This window comes from Apteryx mantelli, chromosome 9 (genome assembly GCF_036417845.1).
Source record: "Apteryx mantelli isolate bAptMan1 chromosome 9, bAptMan1.hap1, whole genome shotgun sequence".
In the NCBI taxonomy this organism is placed as follows: Eukaryota; Metazoa; Chordata; class Aves; order Apterygiformes; family Apterygidae; genus Apteryx; species Apteryx mantelli.
The window spans coordinates 33,177,291-33,183,290 of record NC_089986.1 but is presented as its reverse complement, the minus strand read 5'-3'; positions in this window follow the sequence as shown (position 1 = coordinate 33,183,290).

The following is a 6,000-nucleotide window of genomic DNA, read 5'->3' as shown; positions in this document are numbered from 1 at the left end:
GGCTGCATATGAGGATGCTATGAGAGCTGACTGCTGTCATAGCAAGGCCACTCGCTATCATCTTTGAAAGGCTGTGGAGACTGGGCGAGGTCCCAATGATTTGAGAAAGGCAGATGTTACATCCATCTTCAAAAAAGGCCAACAGGACAACCTGGGGAGCTGCAGGCAGTTCAGCCCCACTTTGGTAAGAAGCATGTCATGGAGCGAATCCCCTTGGATCACATTTCTGGGCACATGAAGGAGAAGAAAGTGATAGAGAACTGTCAGCATGGATTTACCCAGGGTAAATTGTGCCTCACCAACATGACTGACTTCTGTGATTAAATAACTGTATTTGTGGCTGGAGAAGAGTAAATGTCTTTTATCTGGACTTTAGCAAGGTGCTTGACACTGTTTTCAACGATATTCTTGTATGCAAGTTGGAACGTTACTGTCTAGAGGGGTAGACAACCAGATGGGTAAAAGCTGCTCAGATGATCAGCTCAGAGGATAGCGGTGAATGGGTAGTGCTCTTCCTGGAGGCCAGAGAGCAGTGGAGCACCACTGATCTCTCCAGGAACCTGTCCTGTTTATCATCTTGCTTAGCGACATGGAGGAGGCAACACTCACCATGCTTGTAGATTGCCCCAAACTGGAAGGGGCAGACCAGTCCTGTGCGTGAGGGCTGCCATTCAGAGGGACCTAGACAGGCAGGAGCAATGAGCATCAGAAACCTCACTAAATTCAGCAAGGACAAATGCCAGGTCTTGCACCTGGCATAGACCAACACCCCACAGTGTTACAGTCTGGGGCCTGAGTGCCTGGGGAGTGGCTCTGCAGAAAAGGACATGAGGGTCTTGGTGGACAGAAGGCAAAATATGAGCCAGCAGCATTCCATGGCAGCAAAGAAGGCCAAAAAGTACTGTGGGTTGCATGAACAGGAGCATAGCCAGGAGGTAGAAGTAAATGATGATGCTCCTCTAGTCAGCATTCATTAGACCACATCTAGAATACTACATCCAGTTTAGGTCCCCAGAAAAAGAGAGAGAGGTTGGTATCTGGGAGCGATTTTGGCAGAGAGACCTCAAGACAGTTGGGGAGCTGGAGCACTATGCAGATATGGGGCTTGTTCAACCTGGAGAAGAGATGGCTTTGGATGGACCTCATAGCAGCCTATCAATAGCTACAAGGAGGTCACCAAGAAGATGGAGCTAGGCTCTTCACCATGGTGCATGGTGGGAGGACAAGCAACAATGGGCATAAGTTGGAAGAAGAGGTGTTCATGCAGGAGGTAAGGAAAAGCTTTTCCACTATGAGGATGGTCAAGCATTGGAACTGGTTGCCCAGAGAGGCTATGCAGTCTCCCCACTTGGAGGTTTCCAAGACCACACTGGATCAAGATCAGAGCAACATGGCTGACCCCAGAGCTGACCCTGCTGTGAGCACGGAGATTGGACTAGAGAGCTCCTGAGGTCCCTTCCACCCTGATGGAGTTGGTGATTCTTCCCCCTCTGGGTCTTAGCTTGTTGATGTCAGGGAAAGCACACAGGTTCCCCGTGACAGTGGAAGTAGGTCAGCTTGATTCTCCTCCTCCAGTCAGAATGGTTCAGATGCAGGGCTTCTTGGCAGGAATCCCCAAATGGTCTTGCTCAATCCTTTGCTTCACTTTTAATTTCTTTTTTTTTTTCTTTTCCCCCTTCTAAGCTTGTGTCTTCCACCATCCTTACCCCCTCCCATAAAATCAGCCCACACCTGCTTAGCCTTTCCCCATTGGTGCTGCTTTGTGTTTGTTTTTTTGACACAGAAAAACTTCAGTCCTGAACTACCTTGAGAAACTTCGGTGATTTGGACAACAGGCACCTCATGAAGATTTACAAGAGAAACGTCAAGTCCTGCGACTAGGGGGGAATAACTGCGCTCTTGAGGAGAGGTTGAGGGACCTGGGCTTCTTTATCCTGCTGAAGTGGAGGCAAAGGGCAGTAGAGTAGTAGCCTGTGAGTCCTTGAAAGGTGTTTTCAGAGATGATAGAGATTTTCTTGGTAGTGGGAAACAGCATGAGAAGGGGAAACAGCCACAAACAGCAGCTTGTGGGGTTCAGATGTGACTTCAGGAAAAGGAAATGTCACTTGAAGGGCAGTGCTGTGGTGCTACAGGTCACCCAGAGGGAGTCTGTGATTAGACCCTGCCTTTGTGTTTCAAGGAAAATCAAGTGAGGATAGAGAGACATGAGTAGGGGTAGGGAGATCCCAGGGTGAGAGCAAGGTGGCAAAGCAGGTTGGCTGTCTGCAGTCTGCAGGGAAACAGGCATAGGCGTGGGACAGCACAGGACAGCCTGTGGTGGAGACAGCCGAGGGCACTGCCAAGGCTGAAAGCTGCCTACAAAACTGAGGTCTTTGTCCTTTTGGCTATGGCTGTTGACTCTGCCACTGAGGCCCTCAAGAAGATGTTTCCTTAAAGCACTGTGACCTTGCTGCCTTCTCGTTCCTGGGGACTCAGGAGGTGCTGTATGGCTGTCCTGCACTTGGTGTTGCATCCTCCCACCCTCACACTGCCCCCAGGAAGAGCCCTGAGCAAAGCATGAGGGAAAGGATCACCCTAACCAGCGGCTGGGTCTCAGTGCCTGGCCATTCTGTTTGATAAAACATGTCAAGGTTTACTTGGCATCAGAGCCACCTGCACATTGCCTTTGCCTAGCTGCAATCAGAGCCTCCAACTTTCTGCTCTCATCAGCCCCTGGGGAGCCTTCTTTGGTAACGACTCTCAGTGGGACCCATTAACACTCCAAGAAACTTTGGGATTTACTTCCAACTTTAATTTCTTGAGAGGTTTGTTCAATCTCCTCTCAGTATTTGAGGTTCACAGGCTCAGCACCAAATACACCTGAGGGGCCATTAAAATGCCAAAAGCCCTAACAAGGCATGTCACTCCCCCTAATTTTCTTCCATTCTTCAATTCTTGTGTGGCTAATTGGAGAGGATTCAGGAGTGTATTTACAGGAGCAAGATTTCCATGAGCACCTGAACAAGAAAGGATTTCTCCTTTTTAAGCTGTCTTTATTTTTCAGGTTACAGAATAAGTGATAGCCACATACCCCAATTCATACTGACCCAGTGTGTCTCCTAATGAAGTCCGGACATGTAGGAAAAGCAGTATTTTCGATATGAGACCTTTATGGACAACTTTCCTCCTCACCTCCCCAACCCTGCCATTTCTCTCATCAGCCACTGGGGACTCTTGTTAAAATCTTACCTTTTTCCACTTGAGTCTGTAGCTGAATATTACAGCTCCTACACACCAATTCCCACCAGTCTTCCTTAGAGAACTACTTGCAGAAACAGGAGGATTTTTCTTAATTGCAAGCAAACAAAAATTAAATGTGATACAGTTTAATAAAAAGTAAAATACACTCCTCAACTGTACGATTAAGTCCAAGCTACCTTCAGTGAGGTCCACTTTCCACAAGGAATAACCCTCCTTGCAATGCTTTTGACAGATAGTTAGGAAAGGATAGATAGAAACAGAACTAAGGAGTTGGCTAAAGAAACAGACTCCTGAAAGACGAGGCAAGCTTCAGACTCCCTGAAGCTCAGAGCAGCAACTAGAGAGTTCAGAGGTATCTGATGGATAAAGAGCAAGAGGAAGAAGAAAACTGTAAAGAAATAGAAAGTGCATACGCCCAGATAGTCTGATGCAAAGGGAACTTTAGAAATGATCAATTTAATCAGGACATGTGAAAATATGTGAGAAATTACTGAGACTATATCCACAGCGTAAGAGACAGAGCAGTGGTAACACAAGTTGAGGGGCCTATCAATATTTCTTTTCCTGAGATTCATACCCTGCCTGCCTGAACATTTCCACTATTTTATCACGAGAAAAGTGGACATTAAAATTAGTCATTCATTTTAGCTGATGATAGTGTGTTCATATTTTTTAAATGTTGAAAACTCTTCTTCACCTTTCCAGGCAGAGCTCACGTGTCTAACCACAAGCATCCAGTGACACTTGGAAAGGTCTCGGTGTGTCTGAGGTACCTGCCTGGGCCTGGCAGTTCTCACAGGGGACCTGCGGGAGACTGGAGCCCCTCGGAGCTGCAGATGGAGGCTGGGCAGAGGGGTACCAGGGCAACTACACTGGCACCAGACATCTGTGACCCTGTGATTGCATCCCACTCCAATTCTGGAAATTGCTTTCCTTTTCCAAAAAAAAAAAAAAAAAGACCAGTATATTAAAAAAAAAAAAAGACAACAAAGCAAAGAAAGACAATAAGAACACAAAATTTTTTAAAATTTAAAAGCTAGAAAGTGTAGCAAAACATTTCTTCTCTTTAGAACATTTTCTTAATTTCTTTCTTGTTTGATTTTTTTATTGACATTTTCTAAATATCTCTGGTATTATCAGGCCTGCACCATTAAAAAATATATTTATGTGGCTCACACAGAGTCCAGTGGCCCAAAACCACTCACAGCCCAGGGCTGTCCATGCCACTCCTCTCTCTCTCTGTACAGAGTGAGTTGCAGCCACCAGAGACAGGAATGACCACAAAACCAACATCCTAGCCCTGTGCCTGTTGGTGGCCTGTCAGGTACTCAGGAAGGCATGACCTCACAACTTCTTACCCCAGACAGGAGTCAAGTGCTGGCCTATCAGCTTCAACCATAGAAGTGACCTCACAGCCACTTTCCCACCCATGTGTCTGCTCCTGGTCCATCACCTGCAGAGACAGAAGTGATCCCACTTTCACTGTTATGGTCATGGGCCTCCTACTATCCAAGGAGCTTCTTAGAAACAATTAATCTCATAAAAATGTCCCCAGCCATCAGCTTCCTGGTGGCCTATCAGCTGACCAGATACAACTGACCTCATAATCACCTGCCAAGCCAATGGGCCTGCTGCTGGTCTTTTACCTTGCCTTATGGAAATCACCTCAGCATGTTTTTGGCGTCCATCCAGTCAGGTATTCATGCAGCAATGACCTCACAATCATCACCTGAGCCATGTGCCTGCTGCTCGCCTATCAGAGGGTGAGATAGAAATGATCTCATAGTCACTATCCAAACCATGTAACTGTTTCTGGCCTATCAGCTACTCAGTTCTGAATGACCTCACAATCAACATCCTAGCCCTGTGCCTTTTGAAGACCTATCACATCCTCAGGCAGAAGTGACCTCACAAACAATTACCTTAGGCATAAGCCAAAGGCTGACCTATCAGCTGCTCTGATAGAGGTGACCTTACAATCATCTACCAAGCTCACATGGCTGCTGATGGCCTTTCAGGTTCTCTGATGGACAAGGTTTGTGTTTTTGCTTGGGAGGTCACTTCTGTCTCAGCCTCTGATAGGCTAGCAGCAACCTCATGGTTGGGGCATGTGCATGTGAGGTTACTCCTGCCTTAGCAGCTGATAGACCAGCAGCAGGCACATGGCTTGGATGATGATGGTGAGGTTAGTTGTATGATCAGCTGAAAGCAGGGGTTTAGTTAGCATCCTGGCAGGAGATCCTGGCAAGAACTGCAGAAACTGCAGGCCTCAACCAACCTAGTGACACATTGCAAAATGTGCTCAGCTTCCTGGACAGTAGCTACTCAAGCTTAGCACAGCTGAGATAAGGGAATAGTTCTAGTAGATGTAAGGGGACCTTAGGATACAACAAGCTGAGTCCCGCCTGGGGGTCTGACTTGTGCGTCCAGCAGCCTCTCATCATCAACCCTTCCACATGGCTCCTGGGGCTCCCTGTGCCATTTGGAGTGCAAGTCCTTCATTAAATCTACTCTGTTTAACCCCTTATGAACCTTGAGTGTCTCTTTACACCAGTATCCAATCCTTCCTTTCCCACCCTGCAGTCACACATCGCCAGTTGATCCACTCAACTGATATAGCTGTTTATCTAAAACAAGGGCCACCCTCCAGTCCCCTTTGCACTGAGATAAATCCAGCTTTCTTTGCAACACTGTGGTCAATCATGGCAGTGCTAGGGGCCTGATACTTGCAGCTCTGTACCCTTACACTGAAGCCATTGA